This window comes from Miscanthus floridulus, chromosome 16 (assembly GCF_019320115.1).
Source record: "Miscanthus floridulus cultivar M001 chromosome 16, ASM1932011v1, whole genome shotgun sequence".
NCBI classification, from domain to species: Eukaryota; Viridiplantae; Streptophyta; class Magnoliopsida; order Poales; family Poaceae; genus Miscanthus; species Miscanthus floridulus.
In genome coordinates, this window is record NC_089595.1 from 119663258 (window position 1) to 119688839 (window position 25582).

The window sequence follows — 25582 nt, forward strand, 5'->3', positions numbered from 1 at the left end:
TATGCTGGGGGTAGGTGAGAAGAACATTGCAGATTTGGCTGACTTAAGGCAGAAAACCAATGAGTCGGGAGTCGATTTTCTCAGGAGATTCAGGGAGACCAAGAATTTGTGTTTTTCAATGATTTTGCCTGATGATCAGTTGACTGCATTAGCTGTGAGAGGGATGTTACCCACACTTAGAAATTGGTTGGGCATGAGTTTGGGAATTTAAGCCAATTGGCACAGAAAGTGTCAACCCTTAATAGCCAGTTTCAAAGTGTGCGAAGAGAGAATCAATTTTAGAATAGTGCAAAGGTAGTTGATTTGTATGAGTCAGAAGAAGATACTAGTGATAAAGAAGTTGCAGTTGCTGAATGGAGTTGGGGTAAAAAATAGTCTTGGTGCCAAGTCCTTGGGGAAAAGAAGAGAATTATGATTTCGATGTCACTAAGGCAGATAAGTTATTTGATTTCTTGCTTGACAAAGGACAGATCAAGTTGCTAGCTAATTATGTGAAGCTACTTCCTGAGGAGTTGAAACATAAGAAGTTTTGTAAGTATCATAATGCCACTTCTCACGGTACCAATGATTATAGGATTTTTCAGCAGCATATTCAGAGGGCTATTCAGCTAGAAAAGCTTAAGTTTGATACTGCTAATAAGATGAAAGTTGATGAAAACCCATTCCCAAAGGGTCAAAATATGGTTGATGTTGCATTGCCTAAAGGTACGGTTAAAGTATTAACATCAGCTAGCGCCAATGAGGCAGCAACAATTGATCCAGAGATGCAGATATCAGCTGAAGAATTTAAAATGATCAAGAAAAGAAGAGAACAGAAAAAGAGTTGATATGAGTAGGGAAGTTCATCAAAAGCAAGTACCGTGAAACCATGAGTCACATATCGAATTTTGTTAAATAAGTGGCAAAGGTAGAAGGAAAGAGATTATTAGAGATGGTTAGAAGAAGAATATTTACGCCAGCAAGAAGAAGAGAAATATGAATGAGAACAAGCTGAGTCTCATTGGAATTATCCTTTCTTTCAACATTGCTAGAATGAACATTTAAAGTTGCCTACTAGAAATAATTGTCCTGAATGTAGTGAACAATATTAGAAGTATAGGCAATCTCAAGCCGACCGCCGATCTGTCCATGATAGAGTTAGATATCCATATAATGGGATGGATCGGCGTGTAAAAATGAAAGTATTCATGATCGACTTGGTAAGATAATTGTTGATCAGAATTGGGCTGACATGGAAGAGCATACTTGGCAAGAGGGACAATGGTGCCCAGGTGGTTTGACAAGAAGCTAGAGGAGACAGGTGCAACGATTGAGGAATACGGAGTTGGAACAAAATACTCCAAAGTCTCAAGTTTGGCATGCCAAGCAAACATCCGACAAAGAGAAGGTAACAACCGAGGTTCAGATGGCTTTTCTTCTACTATCGGAGTTCATGGCTCCAGTAGACTAGGAGGTTGAAGTTTATTCAAATTTTGATGAGACCGAATTCAAAGAGATGGTGGCCAAGTTAACTTTGACACAACAAGCTATATTCGATAAACTAGTCAGGCATCGGCACTTGAAAGCTTTGTACCTCAAGGGTCTTTTTGATGGAAAGCTAGTGACTAAAATGTTAGTTGATGGTGGAGCCTCTGTCAATCTGATGCCTTGTACTACTTTTCGCAAACTAGGCAAGGGACCAAGGATTTGACTGAAACAGACATGATGCTTAAAGACTTTGGAGGTAATACATCTAAGACACGGAGGGCAATCAATGTTGAGTTGACAATTGAAAGTAAGACTTTGCCTACTACTTTCTTTGTCATTGATGGGAAAGGATCGTATAGTTTGCTCCTTGGTCGAGACTGGATTAATGCCAATTGCTGTGTACCATCAACTATGCATCAATGTTTAATCCAATGGCAGGGTGATAAAGTAGAGATGGTATTTGCTGATGATTTTGTTAGTGTGGCAACAACTGGTCCTGAATATTGGGAGTTTGGTGATTTTGAATGTTTTCTGATAAGACTTGGGAAGAAGGTGTCATCAAAATTTATGATGACAACCAAGAGCCGATCCGAGCAGTCGGCTCTAAGAGTTTGTTTTAATGGATAATCCAATAGATGGCACTAATGGCAAGTTAGGGCAAGGATTTACGTCGGTCGATGTATTAGAAGAAATAGATATTGGTCCAGGAGATAGGCTAAGGCCGACGTATGTAGCTGCTAATCTGGATCCTAAGTTTAAACAAGAGTTGATAGACTTGTTAAAAGAATATAGAGATTGTTTTGCTTGGGAATATTATGAAATGTCTGGTTTGGATCGTTCGATTGTTGAACATCAGTTACCAATTAAGCCTGGATATCGACCATTTAAACAAGCTCCAAGGAGGTTCAATCCATATGTTCTTGATGATATTAAAAAGGATATAGAAAGACTGTTAGAAGCTAAGTTTATGCGAGCATGCCGATATGCAGTGGATTTGGAGTGTGGTGCCAATCTATACAAAGAATGGTAAGATAAGGGTGTGTATCAATTTTAGAGATTTGAATAAAGCTACACCTATGGATGGTTATCCTATGCCAGTGGTCGATATGCTAGTAGATGCTGCAGCTGGGCACAAAGTTATAAGTTTTATGGATGGCAATGCTGATTATAATCAAATTGTCATGGCTGCAGAAGATATTGCCAAAATAGCTTTCAGATGTCCAGGTGCAATCGGCTTATTTGAATGGGTCGTGATGACTTTTAGTTTGAAGAATGCTGGTGCAACTTATCAAAGGGCAATGAATTATATTTTTCATGAGTTGATCGTTAGAATTATTGAAATATATATTGATGATGTAGTTGTAAAATCCAAAGGCTACAAAGAGCATCTAGCTGACTTGCAAGAGACTTTGGAGTGCACAAGAAAGCATGGTTTGAAGATGAATCCCAACAAATGTGCCTTTAGGGTGTCAGCTAGATAATTTTTGGGTTTTATGATACATAAAAGAGGAATTGAAATTGGTCAGAAAAGTAGGAAAGCAATCGATGAAGCAGTGCCACCAACTAATAAAATAGAATTGCAGTCTCTGCTTGGGAAGATCAATTTCATCAGAAGGTTTATATCAAATTTATCAGAAAAAGTGTTGCCATTTTCTCCTTTGCTAAAACTAAAGAATGATCAAGAGTTTAAATGGGGTGACATACAACAAAAGGCGCTTGAGGAAATAAAGGAGTATATGAAGTCTCCACCAATCTTAGTTCCTCCACAGAAAGGTAAGCCTTTTAAGTTGTATGTGGCGGCTGAAAAAAATACAATTAGATCGGCCTTGATTCAAGAATTCAAGGGAAAAGAAAGAGTCGTTTTCTATTTAAGCAGAAGGCTTCTGGATCCAGAGACAAGATATTCTCCCATTGAGAAATTATGCTTATGTTTATATTTTTCATGCACCAAGTTAAGGCATTATTTGTGGTCAGCTGAGTGCACTGTGGTATCTAAAGCAGATATGATTACGCATATGTTGTCAATGCCTATTTTGAACGGGAGAATTGGAAAGTTGATTCTTGCATTGTCAGAGTTCGATTTGAGATTTGAATCGGCTAAAGCAGTTAAAGGCCCGGTGATAGCCGATTTCATTACTCAACATCACAAACCCAGCATTGGTTACTTAGAGATAATGCCATGGACATTGTTCTTTGATGGGTCATCATGTAAACAAGGTGGTGGTATTGGTATTGTCTTGATTTCACCTCGAGGGAATAGTTTTGAATTTGTTTTTTAGATTGGTCCAGCATTTACAAATAATCAGGCAGAGTATGATGTTTTTCTGAAAGGACTTCAACTTCTTCAAGAAGCAAAGGCTAATTCAATTGAAGTGTTTGGTGACTCACAGTTTGTGGTTAATCAATTGATCGGCCTATATGAGTGTAAAGATGACATACTTAAAGGATATTATGACAAGTGTAAAGTTTTGCTTGATGTTTTTTTGATTGTTTCCCTTCAGCATGTTCCTAGGGCACAGAATTAGAAAGCTAACCGATCAGCTCAAAGTGCATCAGGGTATCGATTGTCTCAGGAAGTTTTCAATAATGAAGAATTGACTAATGACTGGAGGACAGAGATAATCGATTATCTTAGGAATGCTTCATAGAAAGTAAGCAAGAAGCTCAGGTATAAATCGATTAAGTATGTTTTGCTTGATGATCAATTGTATTATAAAACTGTTGAAGGAGTTTTGCTTAAGTGCTTAAATCAAGAAGAAGCAAAGATTCTGATGAGTGAAGTACATGAAGGGATATGTGATGCTCATCAGTCTGCGTATAAAATGAAATGGGTTATCAGGAGAACTGGTTATTTTTGGCCGACAATGTTGGAGGATTGTTTTGAATATTACAAAGGTTGTGAAAATTGTCAATGATTTGGTAATGTTCAGAGATCACATGCATCGGCTATAAATCCTATAATTAAGCTATGGCCGTTCAAAGGATGGGGAATTGCTTTGATCGATCAAATTTATCCTCCATCGAGTAAAGGGTATAAGTTTATATTGGTGGCAATAGATTACTTTACTAAATGGGTTGAGGCAATTTCTTTGAAAACAGTTACATCAAAGAATATGATCGATTTTGTGAGGGAGCATATTATCTATCGATTTGGCATACCTTAGACCATCACAACCGATCAAGGAGCAATGTTTACTTCAGAAGAGTTCAGAGATTTTGCTGACAGTATGGGGATTAAGTTATATAATTTTTCTCCTTATTATGCTCAAGCCTATGGTCAAGCAGTGGCTTCAAATCAGATTTTGATCAAATTGATTAAGAAGAAGATCGAGGAACAGCCGAGAAAGTGGTATTTGACTCTTAATGAAGCATTATGGGCATACCGAATGTCTTCTCATGGATCGACTAAGGCTACTCCTTATGAGTTGGTCTATGGACATGCTGCTGTTCTTCCTTGGGAAATCTGGTCTAGTTCAAGGCGTGTTACTTTGAAAAATGATTTGACAGCCGATGATTATAAAAATATTATGATGGATGATTTAGAAGATTTTAATTGTCATCGGCTACGGGCTCTTGAGAATATTGAAGCCAATAAAATGAGAGTTACAAGATATTATAATAAGAAGGTTAGGAATAAGCAGTTTACCAAAGGTGAATTGGTTTGGAAGTTATCTTACCGATTGGATCTAATGATAGAAAATTTGGCAAATGGTCTCCGAATTGGGAGGGTCCTTATCGGATTAAACGATGCGCACCTGGTAATGCTTATATTCTATGGACTTTGGAAGGAGGAGAGTTTGAGAGAGCACTTAATGGAAAATTTCTTAAGAAGTATTATCCTAGCGTTAAGGTTAATGCTTGATAGCCGATTGTTATTCGATAGTCAGGCTCTAATAGCCGATTTCTACATGGGAATCGCCTTAAGCACAAAAAATATAGCCCTCGAAGGGGAGCAATAGCCGATGTGATACACATAGCCTTTAGTGCAAAAACAAAAACAAGCATAGGACACATCATAGTCGAGAATCATTGTAGAAAAGAATTTTTTATTTATTAGTTTGCCTTAAGAACAAACTAATCTTCGAGAAACACCCTGCTAAGGATGTTCTCGGGGGGAGTGATGTGGGCCACCACCGCCACATGCTCCGCGAATGACTCCATGATGTTGTCATGCATGTCGGGCTCGGTGGTCACTGGGTAGCCAGGCTCCATGGCATGGAGGTCCAACCCAGACAGGAGCTAGGCGGTGGCTAGGGTGATGGCGGCATCATGACGGAACCATGGAGGGTGATCTCCTAGGCACGGATGGGGATGTCCTGTAGGTAGAACTCCATCGACTCTCCCCTGGCATTCACGGAGGCAGCGGCGTTGTTGGCGATCAGATGGAGATTCTCCATCTGAGCCGTCATGGCTGACAAATCAACACAAAGGAGATCGTCTAGTAACATTAAATGAAGGGTCAAAGACAAAGGGGAGTCTGATATGAACTTACCCGCCACCATGGTGTCGGCCTCAGAGAGATGAGCCTACATGGCAGCGAACTCATCGTCAACAGCGGAGAGGGATACATGCTAGACCTCTAGACGAATCTAGAGCTAGCCATTCTCCTTGGTGGCCTCCAAGTATAGGGCCTCTGTTTCCCTCCATTTATGGAGGAAGCGCCGGGCGTCATCTAAATTGTAGGAGTCGGGGGAGCCCACAGAAGAGCCAGAGGAGTCCGACGGCACAGGGACAGGAGCGGCAGCAGCAGCGAAAGGTTCACCTCCCCTGAGATTAATGGGCCAGTTATTCCCATGGTGAACATAACTATACAAGAAATCAAATAGGGATGAGGAAGAGTAACCAGCATTGACAGAAGTTCTTCATCTTACCCGAGGACACACATGTGCTGCCGCATTGGCAGGTCGTCCACCGGCACTCCTTCACCCGGGCGCTTGCCACGGTTGTCCTTGCCGGCCATCCTAGGTTTTTGTAACATCCCGGCCCAGGGCTTAACAGGATTAATAGGATACTCATACCAACAAGTTGCAACTTCTTTTTCGGAAGCCCATCTCCAAAGAACTCTGAGGTTAAGCGTGTTTGGCCTAGAGCAATTTCAGGATGGGTGACCGACCAGGAAGTCCTTCTTGGGTGTGCATGAGTGAGGACAAAGTGCGTAAAAAAGACTTGTGTGGGTCTATGAGGGCAGTCTATGTCCTAGAAAAGCTGCCAGATGTAAGCGGGCCCGGCCTCGTAGAGGCGAGACGTTACAGAATGGTATCAGAGCCGATTCTCGCGGTTTCATGGGTGTGTGTGTCGCAGTTACGCAGGCATGGTGTGCATGGCTGGAGTGGTCCTAGAGTGGTCACACAGCATGTCACATGCGCTGGCACTGGACACACGGACGTGGCCAAGAGGGGACGTTCCTGGCTTGGGATTGACCGACGAGGACGTCGATCTCTTAAGGGGGTGAGGATATAACATCCCGGCCTAGAGCTTAACAGGATTAATAGGATACTCATACCAACAAGTTGTAACTTTTTTTTAGAAGCCCGTCTCCAAAGAACTCTGAGGTTAAGCGTGCTTGGCCTAGAGCAATTTCAGGATGGGTGATCGACTGGAAAGTCCTTCCTAGGTGCGCACGAGTGAGGACAAAGTACGTAGAAAAGACTTGTGTGGGTCTGTGAGGGCAGTCTATGTCCTAGAAAAGCTGCCAGATGTAAGCGGGCCTGACCTTATAGAGGCGGGACGTTACAGAATGGTGCTGTAACACCTCGGTGTTAAGCATGCATTAACATTTTGCAAATCATGAGCATAATCATCATCATGCATTCATAAGCATGACATGAAATATATGACTGAAACTTATGTGTTGCATAGTTTCATTTTAATAAGATTGGATGCTATATTTCTTTTGCCATGTGTGAACCTTGATTGATCACTTAGATAACTTAGAAGTAATTAGAATGCAATTTGGAGCAAAATGTATACTCAAGGTTTTCTCAAATTTTGCTTTTAAAAATAATCCTCTAAAATGGGGGTTTTATTTAAATTAACTTTAAATCTATAGTTCAAAATCTAATTGGATTTTGACCTTACTCCTTTTAGCAAAGTTGTAGAGTACATTTTTCTGAGCAACTTTTATTTTGTGTCCAACTTTTGAAACTACTTTGAAAAGGTTTAAAAATTCATTTGAATGAATTTGGAGAAGAAAATAAAAAGGAAAAATCGATTTTACCTTAGTCGGGCCGCCGCCTCCCTTCTGTCCCGCTCGCGAATTCGGCCCGTAGCACCCGCGCTCCCGCCCCGCTCCAGCGCCGCACGCCTCGCCCTAGCCCAGCAGCCGCTTCGCCGGCCTAGGCCCACGCCGCGCCTCTCGCTCCCTTGCCCGCGCGCCCGCCTCGCTCGCCTCCGCGCTCGCCACGCGGCATCCGCACACCGGCGGCGATGGGTGATGGCCGTCTCGACCAGCTGCGCTGCCTTCAAGATCCCAACCGGCAGCACCCTGGCACCGCACTCCAACTCCCTTGTCTCCCTCGCTGTCTCTCGCGCGCCTGCAAGCAGCAGCAGCCGTAGCCGTGCAGCTCCGCCACATCCGCTCGTCGGAGTTGGCCGTTCCGGCCGCTCCAGTTCACCAGAGCTCGCTCCGTCTTCGCCGTTGCTTTGCCTTGCCATCACGCAGCTGGTGCTCGCATCTGTTCACTTTGGTAAGCTTTCACTGACCGAGAATCGCTCATTGGAGTTGAGCTCCTCCTCGCCAGAGTACTCCGCTCCGCCACGCTCACCCTCTCACCCCCCTCCTGCCTCGTTTTTGTGCTCATCCGAACCCTCTTGGTCTCCTAGTGATCAGCAGCCGCTCCTCGCGCCACCCCATGGCTGGAGACGTTCTCCCACCGAAGAGCCGAGCCGCCGTGCCACCATGCACGCCGACGAGGTCACCTCCATGCACCTCTAGCCGTGCCCGTTGTACCGTTGAGTTCCCCTTGAGCAATAGAACGCGTTGGTAACCTCCACGGGGCTAGAGACCTCGCCGTCGGCGAGATCTCGGTGGTCCGCCGCCTCCCCTGTTTTGTGTGTCTGCCAGGTGGGGCCTACCTAATGCGGGGACCCACCTGTCTGTCACTCAGTGTGTGTGTGTGTGTGCTCAGATCTGGGTGGATCTAGCATTTTGACCCAGGTTTTTCAGAAAGGATTAAAGAAAATGATTTATAGATTTTGTTTAAAGGCTTTGGAAATTCATAAATGGAAAAATACTACTCCAAATTTGATGAAACAAATTTTGCTAGGTTTCTTGTGACTAGATCTATCTGTTAAAAATGTTGCATGTCAAATTTGTGAAACTTTTATGTGTAGCTTTATTTAAATTGAATAAATGATGATTTCTTAGAAAATGCATAATAAAAAGAATATAGGTCAGGAAAATATGATTCTAATTTTGTTATTCTCCTCATGTGATGTACTTTCTGTTAAAAATATATAACATGCATGTTTTGTGGAGAAATGTGGCTGAGTAGATTAAATGCATTTAATTGCTAATTCTTGTAAAATTCCTAGGGAGAAAAATATGAATAAAACATGTAGGTGAAACTTTTTGTACAGTGATTGTATGCTATGTAAATCATGGGAAAAATACCAAATCTATTGTTTGACACTTTTCATAGTATAAAGTAATTTCATGCTTAATTATCAACCATAGCTTGTTATTTTTGTGTAGGCTGTTATAATTATCCAAATGCAATGAAAATTTTATGGTAGACTAATTATTGCCTGAGGAAGCTACTGTAATTTTCTCATAATTTTATGTGCACCATAAATATATGTTGCTGTTGTAGCCCTAGCTTAAAATGAAATAAAATGATATTCTTTAATGCATGTTTAGTACAAGTATGATTACTTTGGTGTATCTTTGAGGCACTAACTAACTTGCTAGTATGATTAGCATATTAGGATGGGTGTTGTGTGTGAATGTCTCGTTAGTATAAGTTCTATTTTACCGAAGAGGAGATTTACACCTACTCAGTAAATTAGAAGCGAGAATTGTGCATCTACATGCAATCATACATGCTCATCATACTTCATTCCCATTATATGCATGACTTCCATAGTAACAACTACATATGCATCATACAGGATCGTAGAAGGAAGTGCCAGTAATGGTCCTCGAAGAGCAGGTCGTGATCGAGCCCAAAGTTCCCGCACAGGAGGTGCAGGAAGAGGAAGAGCTTCAAGAGTGCCCCGATCATCAACCTAGCTCGTTCAAGAAAGACAAGCCCCAGAGCATCCTAAGTCTCCTACTTCATAAAGCAATTACTTTATCTAAGTATATATATATTGTTGCATTACGTTATAGGAGTTGAATGAAACCATTGATGCATATCTTATATCCTTGGCTACCGTAATATACCTTACCCTGTTAGGTCTAGGATCGAGTTAAATGCTTAGCCCTGCTTAGACCGGTAGCAGTCGGTGATTTTTGGTCATTGGCAATTATAGGTGGTTACCAGAGCACTTAGCTTGTGATACTATCATGGAAACAACCAAGTGTTGGTGGAAAAATGGAGACCGGGCGGAATGTGTAGTGAGCAACCAGACAGGGTTCTGGGGTGCTCGTAGATTCTGCCTGTGTCGATTAAGGACCGATCATTGCTCGTCCCTCATGTCATGTTGAATGCATGCCTCACATTTAGCTGGCCGGATAAGCCGTTCTGACCACGAAGCTAGTGGCACTATTTGGGCCGAGATCTACACGGGTGCACGTATTGGTGCTGATGGGGGTATGACAGGGACACGAAGAGTGAGCCCAAGGGCAGGTGCACCCTGATTCCTGGCAGTCGAGCGGTCCCTGGGTACTGCGGCTCCAGATTGTCCCGTGGCTACCTGGATAGTGTCCTTGGTGGTCTAAGCTACCCTGGCAGGGGAAGCATGGTTTGTGTGAGGAATAAATCACCAGCTGGTTAGGAATCGATTCGAATCGCCATCGCTCTTGGACAGTGAGCACTTGACTCGAGCTACGGCATCATAGTAATGATGATGGAACAGGAATGATTATGTGGAATAGGTTGGAAAGGCTAAACCTGAGATGGTAACTTGATGTTAATGGTTAATCAAGTGATTGCTCTAGCATAGGTGCTTACCTAGATTAATAGGTTATAATAAAGATGATGCCAAGTACTTAATGATTATCTCATGATAACATATGCTTTTCGCAAATGAGTCAATCTAGCCCCACAAAGAAAGCTTTGCATGCTCATTGGTGTCGTTTTATTTCAGTTTAAGATGGGTAAGTCTGGCTGAGTACATTCTTGTACTCAGGGCCTTGTTCCCATTGTTGTTTCAGATGGCCAGATGTACTACGGGTATTGCATCAACTATCTCTACCCAGCGATGGGCGACAACTAGGACCAAGGGCGTGGTCATTCCCTATGTCTTATCTCTTGCTTTTGTGGAGCTTGACCCTATGCTGGCATTGTATTAAAACTACGTGTGAGACTTTGGTTTTAAAACTATTTGCTTCCACTACTTATGTCGAACTTGTGTTGTAATAACTTTATGTTTTAAACTCTGATGTGTTTGAGATTATGTTGTAAACTTTATGTAACGCTTGAATGGTGGCTGCTAAACTTGTACGATCTTGGCTTGTTGTTGGATGGTTTGAAATCCTGCGTGATTTCACGGACTATCGGGTTCGTATGGACTTAAGTACGTTAATTTATCTACATTGGCAGGTGATTTTCTTACTTAAGCCTGTATGAATTGGTCGGTTCTGTCATAGTTTTCTTGGAGAAAGGCAAAGAACTGTTGAAGAAGGTGGGTCTAGAGGACGGAGAAGGCAAAGATTGCAGATGCTGAGTGAATAGCCAAGGGAGGCTTTGGCCTTTATTTATAGGTGAAAGAGTTCCTCAGGAAATGAAAGGGCGGTTCTAATTAATGGGAGAGCAAATGCCGTCATTTATGGGCTTAAGTGGAGCACGATCTAGTAGTGGGGTCGTGGAAGTAGAAAGGTTTTTGACTCCTGAGTTGAAAAGCCGTTTCGAAGAAATCGGGATAAGTCTAAAAACCGAATTGGCTAAATAGAAAATCGAATGGTTTGAGATTCGAGTTGACCAGGTGGAAATCAAATGATGCTAATCGAATGCGGTTGAGTTGATTTTCTAGTAAATATAGGGATGATCAGAAATTTGCGGAAACAGACAATATTAACAATAGAACTATCAAGTGTTACAGGAATAAATGAATACAAGTTATAATCCTAGAGCATCATGAATTATTTTTACAGCATTAAGACAGATAGAATCAATATCTACAAGTGCTTTCTCGTGTTCTTTAGCTATGGCAACGATCTTTTCGAGGTCTTTATGAATTGATTTACCTTCCCTAACTTTGACAGACATCTCTTGCTTCTTCTGCCTGATCACATTTGGAAGCTTGGTCAGATTAGATTCATGACGCTCAATGGTAGCATTTACCTTGAGCAACTCTTGTTCTAATTTAGAACGCCTAGCCTTGAGCTGTTCAAGTTCTGGTATAATTTTTACAGAAGACTTCTTCAGATCATCAATCAGTTCCACCAAAGCTTTAGCTTCTTGTTTTATTGGAAATTTTCTTGGCTAACAAAATGTTACGGTCCATCAAATTTCTGCAAGCCTTCTTCACCTTGGAAGCATGATCTTTAATATTGGCAACTTGGGCCAAGGCTTCTAGGAGGTGGGGCTGCAGTTGATCATTGATGGCCAAGAAAGTCCTTCTGATGGGCTCTCCGTCTTGAATCAAATCGGCTATATTCTTTTCAAGGAGTGGCAGTAGCTCTTTTAGCTGATTTTGGGTTGTATCTGGCAGAGAAACTTGGAGCAACTTAGATTGTGAATTGATTTCATCTTCTTCTATGTACTCCTCAAGATTGAAGGAGTAGCTCAAGGCTGGAGATATTTGTGCCTTTAAAAACATTAGATAAATATTATTGAAAGGAAATCGATTTGATTGAACTTTTGAAGTGTTTCCTTACCTCTTCAAAATAGATAGCTGATGATGCACCAGTATCTAGCTCTAGTTGAATTGGCTCTGGGCCTAGAGGATTGATATCTACAAGTAATTTGGTATTAGTAGATAATCAGTATGAATCAGAAAACAAAAGAATTTACCTTGAGGAGAATGCTGAATTGGAGAGTTGGTGTTTGGATTATCAGCATCAGCATGGTCGGTCTCTGATGAAGGGATGTTTGGCTGCAAAATAATCAATGGTTAAAATTCAGAATATACAGCTCTGAACATGCTAGTTTATACCTGAGTGCGTTTAGCTTCTTCCTCTATGGTTTCCTCAGGGATATCAATGGTAATCGGTTCTTTAGGAATAGCTGATTCAATTGGATTGGCTTTTGAAGCAACTTAGGTGTTAGCAGTGGATGGCTGAAATAAAGAGAGAGAGGATTTGAGATGATGATAGAAGCAGAAGTGTTGAAAATTCAGAAATTCGGATAAAACTCACTTGGGGGCAGGAGTTTGTGTCTTTGGTTTCTTGCTGGTTAATTTACTCCCAGTTGCCTTCCTTTTATGTTGATATGTGAGAATTATTGGGGCAGCTGGAGTCTTCATCGTTCTTTTTAGAGAGGGTGTCTTTGATCCTATCCTAGCGTTTGGGCATGGAGGATAATATTGAATAATGCTTGGTGCAATTGATTCAGGGTCCCGCAGGTATTTAGAAATAAATTTGACTGAAAGAAATGAGATTTATATAATAAAGGAAAAGGGTTTACCTCACTATCAGAAGAGAAGTCCTCATCCTGCATTACAAATTTATTATGGGCTGCTTCACAGAAGAGGTGAGAATGCCATTTTTGCCACCAACCATCAAATGATTTAGAGGTGAATGTGACTCTAGTTCAGTCTACCAAGTGATATGAAGATAGCTCTGATCCCAGCTGAAATACCTTGAGAGCTTCCAATGGTTCACTAATTCCTTCCTTTGGCTTTAAGATGTTGGAGAAGAATAGCCGAGGGTATAATTGACCTAGACCAAACTGCCGAGCTACAAAATTTGGATGATAAAATTCATAGGTTGACAGATTTCCTAGGTGTGAACTGCTGCTTGTTTTGCCACGACCATGGCGAAATTCAGCCGACAAAGCTCAAGGTTTGATAATACAGTTGAGGATTGAGGTAGCTTCAGGATCAGAGCATCCTGTTTCAAATCTAAAGCTGAAAGGCAGGGTCAAATCATTGTCTTCATCATCATAGGGCAACCAGATGAGAATATTTGGCTCGAAGCCTCCGTAAAATTTCTTGAAGAGGTGGCCTGTCAAGATTGATTGAGATTGCTGATGCAACTTCACCATAATTCAGACATTCTCTGGTGATCTCATTATCCTCAGTAATTTGAACCAATCACTCTAACCACGTGTTTTTTAAAGTGTGAACGTGAGTTTTTTTATTTTTAAGTTCTGGCTTTTTATTAGAAATTAGTAGTGTAACTCAAAACAATTAGCATAGATTATGGATGAGGAAAAGATTGTGGAGGGTGAAAAATAAATACAATACATAGAATTTGGATATGAATGGTGATAGCCTCCATAGCGGCAGATTTAAAAAAATAAATTTTAAAATAAATGGTGGCAAAAAATATTTGTTGCCACAGGCCAAGTAACAAAAGCAGCTAGGTCGGGCTCCACCACGGAGGGAGCCCAACTAGGCCCTGCTAGCCCGACCGACGAGTGAGAGTAGGTATATTGTATAATTCAGGAGCTCAGTGCCTGCTACTTCGCCTGTTCTTTTATGCTGCGTTCTTGGTTGGTCAGTGAGCGAGGTGGGACTAAACCATCCATAAGGCACGGATGGCTGATTGCCTTATTCACATGGCTTAGTTGGGCCACGACCTCGCGATGGGCTGGCCCAATTTGGACAAGTCAAGCGACGGGGAGCGCGGTCACCCGGCCGGCTCGGAAGCCTGGCCAAAGCGAAGGGGAGAGATGGAGGAGAGGAATGGAGCTGATGGGTGGGGCCGTTGCGGCAGTGAGGTCCAATCGATGACCCGCGGATCCTATCAGAGCGGAGGGCTCCAGCACCACGCCCCCATGCGGCTCGTTGGTGCTACTCCGGCACCCCACGGTTCTCGTCCGATCGCGTAGCACGGATAAGCATGACCCTCCGCGCGGGCATCGTCGGGCTGCCCAACGTCGTCAAGTCCACCCTCTTCAATGCCATTGTGAGTAACTAAGCTTGCTTGTTTCGTTACTTTCTGTTCTTGGGTGGATGTCGTTGGACGCCAACTGTTCAACATTTTGCCATAGACATTCTTATGGAACGACTGACACTGTAGGTCTATATAATTTGTAAGAGTCAATAAAGTTCACAAATATCCTGATCTTTTTCGTTGTTCCGCTGCTGCACAAGTTTCCCTCTAGACTTGTTGGAGTAAAATGCTTCAAATGGAGAAATGTATGTGATATACATAGGACAGGTTCTTCCCATGAATATAATATGTTCTCAGTTTTATTGTATGCATCTAAACTACAAGCTTTTGAAGAAATTTCTGTGACATGTTGAATTAAACCATTGTAACAAAAAAGTTGACCTCTTTCTTCTCTAAAAATTCAATGACTTAACATACTTTGAATTATGGAAAAAATGGCTATAGGACAATGAAAGTGACCTCTCTTTGTGTATCCACTATGTGGTTCCTGTTATACAATTATTCCCTCCAAGGGCTACCATTGAATCGACCTACGTGTCGCACTCATTTATTCAAAGATTCGGTGCTCTCCAAAGTGACAACAAAGTGACAACAGGAGTTTGGACATTCCTTCATGGTCATCCTCTTTTCTTACTTTCAGCTCCTGATGCTGTATTTTCTTCCCGTCCTCCTGATGTTGTATTTCCTTCAACTCCTTTCGTCTGTGGTCGTCCTCATCCTCTTTTCGTATTTTCAGTTCCTGATGCTATCTTTCCTTTCCCTTCTCCTAATGCTTTATTTGCTTGCCCTCCTTTCCTTCCATTGCTTTCTTTCATGCTAGCTGCTGCGGTTGGTGGAGTTCCTATTGATGGCAATAGTATCTGCACATCGTCTGCATCTTCATTCCGTTCGTGCCCCCGTCGTTCCTCAGGATATTTTGCAAAGTACTCTTCCTTCTAAGTATCATCAACAAAAAAATGTTAGATAGACCTGGTTATTTTGTGTAGTCTGGAACAAGTTGTTGCAACTGAAATATTTTAATATGCAGTAAAAGCACAAACCGTGATAGGTTTTTAGTTTGAGGGTAAGTATTTTAGGTTGCGCTCAGAACGGAGCAACCTCGTGCATATTCTGAATCTAAAACTTTTCATTTCCTTCTATACAAGCGAAAGTAGTACATGTCATGTAGCAGTTTTTGTTTTAGTATGTAGCAATTTGGAAGTGACAATAATTCTAAGACTCACCGGTGTGAAATCATGAGCCATTTGATCTCCGTCCCATGCTAGTATATATTTTATTACATACACCCCACATGAAATACTGTTATAGGTTTTCCATTTGAGGGTAAGTATTTCAGGTTGCGCTCAGAACGGAGCAACCTCGTGCATATTCTGAATCTAAAACTTTTCATTTCCTTCTATACAAGCGAAAGTAGTACATGTCATATAGCAATTTTGGTTTTAGTATGTAGCAATTTGGAAATGACAATAATTCTAAGACTCACCGGTGTGAAATCATGAGCCATTTGATCTCCATCCCATGCTAGTATATATTTTATTACATACACCCCACATGAAATACTACAACAGAACATAAACATAAGTAATTGGAGTACAACATTAATATACAAATGAAAGAGAGTACCAGTCGGTTTGTTGCGGTATGTTATCATAGGGAACTATTTTCCAGTCGTGCAAGTTAATTGGTTTTACAAATTTAACCAAGTCTCTCTTGACTGAAAACTCAATGCATGACTGTATGGTTTCCACCTAGTGGATGGTGAGATACATGTTAAGTTTGATCAACATGTAGTTGTAGTTCAATACACAATAGGTGGTACGTGTTATGCAGAGGATCTGTACTTACCAATGCCTTCTCTAGGTCTCTGTCTCACATTCCTGGTATAGAGTTAAGAATATGTACCTCTATCTTTATAAAATTCAACACTAGGAGAGCCCAGTGGTTGTTGTTTATATGCATTGGCACAAAAACCTGGAAAAATAATTGAAAACTATTGAGTGCATGGCTAGAATCCAAACTAGCAAGATTTCCAAAATTCATAGTAGAACACGAGATAGCAACCAAGCAAAAGTGTCAAAACAAAATTAGTATTATGTACCAAATGCCTTCCTTCACATTTATTAGCAATTATCTTCTTGAATGTCGGGTGTTCGTCATGACCCAGCCTATTTGTTGCCAACTTATGGGCTTGGAACGTTGTTATAAATGATGCTGACTCAGTCTCCACATTGCTGAAATGAACAAAGGTATTTATGACCTACAAAAGGTTGAGTTAGTACATCGTAGGTGTGTGCATGTATGTACTGAAAACATGGATCTGAAATGATATTACCTCATCTACTATAAAGCCCCCTGTGACATTTGGGCATGGCTATTTTGCTGTAAGAACATGGCCATCTATGTGTACAACCTTAGCGTGGTCGTAACTTGATCCTACGAAGATGGCAGCGTCTGTGTCAATTTGTTTCAAATTGTAATCATTGTCGATAATAGGTTGCCTTGGTTTGATATGTGTAGAGGGGTTGTCGATAATATGCTTCCTTGGTGTGATATTTGTAGAGGGGCCACCTTACTGCTGCATGATGTTTTTCATCGTACCATTTCTTGTAGTGGGTGCTTCATCATTTATTCTTGCCAATGTCTGTTGGAAACATTTGCATGGTGATTCCTACAATTGGTATTTTTTGTTAAATTCCAAAGTATCTATTCTAGCATCAGACATGAACTAGTGATAACTGAACTTGTGCAGATGTAATGCCTGCAGATGTGAAGATGTAGTCATACAAGATGGCATAGGTGGCTGAACTTTTGCAGATGTAGGCATAGGTGGCTGAACTTTTGTAGATGTAGGCATAGGTGGCTGAACTTGTGCAGATGTAGGCATAAGTGGCTGAACATGTGCAGTTGTAGTAGTAGGCTGAATAAGAAGCTGCACTAGCTGTTGGAGTTCCTATTTTTTGACACATTGTTAGATAATGAAGCATGGATGGGTAGCTAAAAGAAGTACTCTCACGCTGGTTACCTTGATTTCCATTTTCACTTGTGCATTTTTAGCTTCAATCTTACTCACCCTAGAAGCTTCCAATCTTATTTCTTTTTTAAACTTAGCAAACTCCTCATTTTGTGATATTATTTTACTACCAAGTTTGTATTCCATCTCAATCGATTTTTTTCCACTTGCAGTCCAAGGTGAGTTTCGATGTTGTTGTTCCATTCTTGAATTTATCATGTACCCTCGTGTGCATATTTTGATTATCACGCTTGTGACATTGATGATTCTGGTGGTTCATTTTTTTTTATGGGTGGTGTGACAAACACGGGGCAAAATAAGCTGCAAACAATTAAGATAATTAGATTGTACACATGAGAACAACATCATATTGATTCTATGTTTGGAAACTTATAGTTCCTCCATTTATCCCCTTCTTCATATAAGCATTCGTTCAAGCATTAGCATTGCTTTCATTCCACATCACCATCTGTGGTTGGATTGTCTTGTCGTACTTGACCCCATATGTGTTGTCCTCAATAATGACACGCTCCTAGTACCAACACTGTGAACATAATGAAGAAAACACGTAAGACCAAAAATAAACAATGTTTATAGGTGTTGGTTGTACCATATAGAACTAACCTGTAGCAGAGCCAAATTGTCCTTTAGGGTGGCTTCTTTTTGTGTGATGTAAGTATGGCATGAGTTTAATAAATGGGTCAGAGTGAACTGGCCCCAATTAAATTTCCGGATGAGTGATACATGTTCAACAACTTGTATATAACTATAATTGACATGGGGCTGTGTATTGTGAACAAGACAAAGGCTCTTTTGAAGTCATCATCCGGAGTTTTTTGAGTCATGAATCATGTCTTCCAGCCTCCTTAGCTCGAGCTTGTGATTTGCATCGGCATACCTCTTAAACAATTTAGTTTCCATAGTTTTCTCTTCACTGCTCTTTGTTTGCTCTACATATTTGTCTACATTAGCGCCTTCAATTTCCAGTCCCATTATACCACTCACATCCGATGGATAAATAGTAATATCTTGATCACATATTTTGAAACTTTGGTTGCTGACTTGGTATGTTTTTGCAACATCCACTAACATTATTTTCCTGATACTCATCTTTGGCATACGAAGCAGCCCCCCAAATCCCATTTCCTTAACAGCAGCCTTGTGTTCTTCCGATAAAACTCGTACGACTTTTTCAAATCTCATAGGTGAGTGTGTTAAATGAAAAGACGCATTCTGCAGCAACCAGTTGGTCGATGATAAATTGCTAAAAATGTAGAGGCAACTTACACAAAAATTGGGTTATCTTGCTTTTTTTAGTACTACCCATGGTACCATTGGCATCTGCATCAAATTATGTGAATAAGAAATGTTAAAGTTGCCGAGAGAAGTCGTTTTTGCTGTGCTGATTAATAATGAATGCTACAATTGTAATCTAGTGATAGATTATCACTGATCCTGTGTTATTATTTTTAGGGATAGCAGCAATGCAACAGCAGCTGAGCAGTAGCAGCCAAGGAATAGCAGCCGAGCAGTAGCAGTTCCACTATTATTGTCAGGGATAGCAGCAATGCAACAATAGCCGAGCAATAGCAGTAGCAGCCAAGGAACAGCAGCCGAGCAGTAGCAGTTCCGCTATTATCAGCAATTGATTTAGTGGTAATTTACTCTAACAATTCAATACACACCCTGGTGATTGTGCCATCTACCTCTTGCAATTTAGTGTCCATCTACTGTGGCTTTGACCAAGATTAGGCAGATTGTGCTACAGGACTTCTTCGGAAAATCCCATGGGCAAACACCAGAGTACATGATGTTGATAAATAAAATGATTGCAAAATATTTGGAGCGACCTGGGAAAAGACTTAGTATTTGGTGAGGGCCATGGGCTTGTCACAAGAACACGTGAATGTTCAACATGTATAGGCCATAGGTGTTTTTCTATGAAGTTCTTCTGAAAAAAAATCAGGAACTTTGTTGTATATGGTAGATATATGCTGTATCAACAGATAAGAAATGTCTATTTAGATTGGAATGATTTCATATGTAGCACAATAGTGATTGGTTGGAAAATAATAGGGCAAACTTAGAAGTGACACAAATTCATACATCTAATCACTGAAGTAGGGATGCATCATTTACCTGTAACCTTTGACTCATTTTGAACCCGGTTGCCGATTGCAGTCAGAGTACGGGGCTGGTCTCCATCTGTTGCCGTATCCATAGTGCTGATTCCAGATGATGGATTACTTGGTTGGCCTCTATCTTTTGTCGTAGCCATTTCTGGTGAGAGGAAACGAGAAATTAGAGATGAGAACGTGGAGAGAGGATGCGGTTTGTGAAGGTTGCTATAGGGTTGCTACGATCAGGAAAGAGCAACTTAGATCCTACACTCATAAAGGAAATACCTGAAATCATCCTTCACACCATCATCGTGAAGATTACGCACAATGTTTTGCTCAATATGCCATATGCATAGCATATGCGATGAATTCGGCCACACCAGCCCGATTGCTCTCTGCATAGCAAGGTCTCCACTAGTGATCATGGAAACCGGATGCTTCGAAACCATGGCATCAGAGAGTGTGCTAAGAATCCACACATATGACTCAGTTGTCTCCTAGGAAATAATTCCACATGCAAAAAGAATCGTGATGCCATGGTGATTGTTGACATTTCTAATATTGATACTAATATAAAGTTATAATTCCTAATCCTTTGCAACCATAGAAATGTTAATGGTAGTTATTAACGTGTCGCTTGGTTGAATTACTCAGCCACCTATTATATACCTATATCTCCTAACTTAACTAAGTTGTCATCCCTAGTAATGATGTCATAGAGATGTGTTGGTACTACATCGTATTATTACTAGAATAACACTAAGTAGTTCTTATTAATGCAAAGAATATATATAAATCTATAAAAGTATCCGCAAGCGCACAAATAATTATACCATTGTAGCATTTTACCCAAGAGTATTTCAGGTATCATTATTTATATTTTTACCACTAAAAAGGTCTAGCATGGATATGTATTGTTAACTTATACTATTGAAGGAGAAATAAACTATAGCCAATACTTTACTCATAACAAGAACAAGTCATAGGATAATATATATAAATGATAAATAATGATAGTGATAATTCACTTAGAGCACTCCTACTATAGCACTAGCATGGTCAGGTAGAATATTAGAGGAATAATTCCTAAGTCATTCTTAATTATAAGTCATAGCATACATTTAATTAGTACAATTACATCTAGTAATCATCGCTAAGATCATTATCATATCTACAGAGAAGGGATATCACGGAGGTAGATTGAGGGCATAGCTCATTCTATATTCGTAATCAGACCCTACGTGCACCTATATTCGGGGAGTGGACTACAAAGGACTCAACGAGAGTGTCATATCCGTGATCTACCACATGACCCAAAATATAGGGTGTATTCACAGGTAAACAACATATAAGCACCACGCTTACACAATGTCGACCACCCACCTATGGATCCCTAGAGTGAGCGCTATACGAACTTATGCATAAACATGATAACAAACTAACTATACTAGATATATAATCAAAGTAGACGATGAACATCATAATGAAGAACATGAACAAGATGAATATTGATAATGTCATAGCAATTGTATCTAACATATAAAAACAATGGGGAAACAATAGAGAGAGGGATACAAGAGTTTATACCAAACCATGCTCTAGACAAGATCGAGAATCCAAGCGAAGTCCTGCTTGCCTCCTTTTAGATCTAACCTAACTAGCTATGCTATAGAGATGGAGGAGCTATGAGGAGATTAGGGTTTCTATCCACAGATGACTTGATGACTTTTGATCTGAATCTGATCTACCTCTAGGGGGCTAGGGTCTGGTTATATAGCCTTGGGGAGCAATGTGAGCCCTCGGATCAAACCGACTTAAGCAACGGCTTAGATGCATCCTCAAAGGTGGTGGGAGAACCGACGTAGAAGCTGGCTAATAGGTGGGGCCCATAGGGGCTAGGCAACCTATAGGTGGGGCCGACCGGTGGCGTCCCACCCTTTGCTTCGGTGACATGGCTTCTAGATGCTTCTAGACCCTTCCCACATAGGTGCAGCGGTGGAAATCCGTATTTTCCTTTGATGTTTAGGTCCTCCTTGGCGGTTTTCAGATTAAACCCCGCTGAAAATACAGATTCACCAAAACTTATGGAATTCATCAGTTTAAACCCTAGACTTTTGTTGGTGATTATATTTATGCCCTTATACATGTTTATTCGATGGTTTATAATAGTTGTTAACTACTGTCAACAACTCCCCCAAGCTTACCTTTTGCTAGTCCCTTAGCAAAAACTAAACTTACTAAGAGTATAAAGATTTTCAAAACATTGTAGCAACTCCTCTTAAGTACATATGTGTTCAAACAAGAATTCTTCTTCTGAGTAGAATAAACTGATCTGACTTTCAAACTTACCTATATTAACTTTAACCATGGGGCTTGTAGCCTTCACTTGGGTCTTGAGCAATTGAAAGACAGAACAATCAAGTCAAGCACTATGTTTCAAGTTCTTTGTTCAACCATTATTTTGGAGTTTTTATAGATTTTCAAAATAAAATCTTAGAGCTTTCTAGTGTATGACACTCTCAAGTCTCTCAATATATGAAGTATTTGTGGATCCTCACCAAGGCAATAGCAGTGTTATGCCTTTCCTTCCTTACATCTAAAGCTTATGTAGAGTTCATAGGTAGGGAGAAGACATAAAAGAGCTTACTTGCAATACATATATTGTAAAGTCAAACAATGGATCCCAAAGAGAGTTGAGTCATACAATTAAATCAAGATGTGCATGTGTGTGGATATGTGGTGGATAACCTAATTCTACTATGCTCCTTGAAAACATATCTCTTTTGAAATTTGGAAATAACTCTGTAAGAAAACATGGGCTATCTTATTCATCTTACTTTTTTCAGGCGAGCATCTGAGTACCCATTGTTTTAATAATTCGAACACTTGTCTATTTTTTATTGATAACATGTCTCTTTTCTGCAACAAAAACTTTTGAGAGATAGTAACAAGAACTTGGAGCATTTATTTGATGGATATCATATAGGGCGTATTTTTTGTGTTTACTCCCAATGTAGGAGTAAAACATTTTTGGGTGGACCTAGATGGAATAGCATGTTTTTGCGCCTACCCACAGTGTAGGAGTAGTGCATATGTAGGTGGTGTGTATGTGATCTTGATTTTAAGAGCATGATAGACCTCTCATAAGGCATCAACAAAGTTTGACTAAACTCAACGTAAGATAAGCATCATATATGAGTGAAAGTTTTCCTAATCTAAGTATCATATATGGATTTGGTAGGAATTAAAGCTTTGCCATACAGGAGCTCATCATGTAAGATTTTATAATTTTCAAAAGATAAATCTCTAAAACTTTAGTATTACTAGGAACAAGATAAATAGCAGCTCAGACTTTCTCATATCATATTCGTCAATTACCTAGACTTAGATCAAGCATATGCTACCCATGAGTTTAAAGTTCAGAGTAAATTCTCATATCAAAATAGTAGCATCCAAAACTCAAGAAAATTAAAGGTTGAAAACTAGATACTTGAATGGAATCATGATAGAACAACTAGTCATCATTTCCATTGCAAGAGACTGTCCTCAGAGTCCATTTATTTAACTCCTAAACACTAGACACATACTTTTTATTTTGTTTCTCCATTTTAAGATCACCTTGATATATTTCTAACATAAATTTTTATTTAGCTTTTGTTTGTTATGCATCTTTTTATGACTCTCTAATAAATATATGGAAACACAAAAATAGTAAAGCCGAAAAGGGAACGAAATACTTAGCTAGATACATGGGGATGCTCCTCCCCCAAGCTAGATGTTGTTGTGGTCTCTCTTTCATCCTTCCAGAAGTAGGGTTCCTCGTGTAGCAGGTGTAGCAGCAGTTCGGGAATATGTACTTCAGATGGATGGCTTTTCTCTTGATCATCCTCATGGCCAGGGTTCGGATTTTTAAGTCCTCCAGACAGGACTCTTTCTCCTATCTTGTTCTGTTCTTGGGTGCATCTATCACTCCTAGAGATGGAGACCCAGATGGTTGCACCTCTTGTGATTCTGGTCATGATGTTCCCTTCCCTTTCCATACCTGCTTCATCGATGGACTTGAACTTGGTGGAGAGAGTTCATCCTCCCCCTCTTCTTTAGGTTCCTTATATTCCTCCCACTCATTATTTGGAGTTTGATTCTTCTGTTTACGAGATTGACGTCTCCTCTTGGAGAGGGACTTCTTCGGCTGTTCATAAGTAGTATAACTTTTGAAATAGCAGCATACCTTTTCTTCATGGAATTAGAAGTGGACTTGTCTAGATCCAATGTAGGTGATCGCATTGGTGGTGTTGATGAATGATCTTCCAAGAATGATGGGTGTATCATCATCTTCTTCACCCATATCCAGAACCACGAAGTTGGCTGGGGAAAATTGGTCTTGTATTCTTACCATAACATCCCTTGCTATCCCCTTTGGGAATCGGATAGATTAGTCTACCATTTGCAGTTGCATGTATGTAGGGAACAAAGGTTCATCACCAAATAAATACTCGTACATTACCTTGGACCTTATGTTGACCCCCGATCCAATGTCACAGAAGGTCTTGTAGAAGATTCTTTGCCTGATGGTACACTCGATCGTTGGTACGCCAGGATCATCCTTCTTTTCAAGGAATTGTGAAGCAAGGAGGTGGTCATACTTAGATCAGAGTGCATTGATCATATTGACTGTCTCTCCTTGTGACTACCTGGCTTTGTTCTTCCTTCTCCTTCTATTGTTCTTCTTCTTGGTTGCTGGTGTGAGTTCGGATGGGTACAACATCTACGGATGTCCAGGAGAGTGGTGTATCCGATTCTTGAATGAAGACTTCTTTTTATCATTAATAGTGAAGCAGATCTTGGCACTATCCGCGTAGATGATGGCTTTAGCGGTGCACAGGAAAGGTCGGCCCAAAATAATGGGTGCTCTTAAATCTCCTCTTGTTTCCACAACCACAAAGTACGTGCACATATGATTGTACCACTCTAATAAGGGCGTCTTCAAGAATTCCCTTGGGGTAATAAAGTGATGGATCTGCATGTTGTAAACACATGTTTGTGTACAATAAAGTATCTCCATTAATTTTGTCATAGATTACCTTAGGCATGATGTTGACACTTGCCCCGCAGTCACAAACAGCTTCCTAGAAGATGTGAGGTCCAATGGCGATGGGGATGATAGGTCTCCTGAGATCGCCTTTCTTATCTAGCAAGGTATAATCTATCCACCTTCCCATCGATGGCTCCATGTAGTAGTAAGTTGTATTATGAATATCGATAAGATTTATAGTTTCTAGATCTTTCAGTTACCCTAGAATCTTACCTTTGTTGGACGAAGGAACAGAAGCTGCCAGCTGAGCTATTTGTGATTCTAACATTTAATTAAAACTATGCTGGTTCTTAATGGCAGAGGCAAAGCTATCCATTCTATTATTTATGTTTTCTAAAATTTTATTATTGGAAGCTACCTTTCTAGATAATCCCTCTATAACTTTGGATTAACCAATGATTAAATCTCTCAAGGGTGTTTGAAAATTATTAAAATTGTTACCTTGATAGTTACCTTGATAATTGGGCCTCTGTTGCTGGTTCCATCCTTGATTCTGCTGAGGATGGAAGTAGTAGTTGTTGTTAATAGAGTTCACATCCTCCTGGGTCTTAGGGCAGCTATTCTCTAAATGCCCAGTGCTTCCACAAACTTCACACGTCATGCAGGAATCATGAATGTGCATGACCTCTTGCTTCTCATTAGTCTAGTCTTCTAATCTTTATCAGCAAGTCCATCTTGGCAGACAACATGTCTACTTCCTTGAGTTGATGTATACCTCCACCTCTCTTATG

At 40.5% G+C, this 25582-nt stretch overlaps 1 pseudogene; it reads right to left on the reverse strand.

Moving 5' to 3' along the window:
* Positions 1-25582, reverse strand: part of LOC136511587 (uncharacterized) — a 240639-nt pseudogene that overhangs the window by 141063 nt on the left and 73994 nt on the right.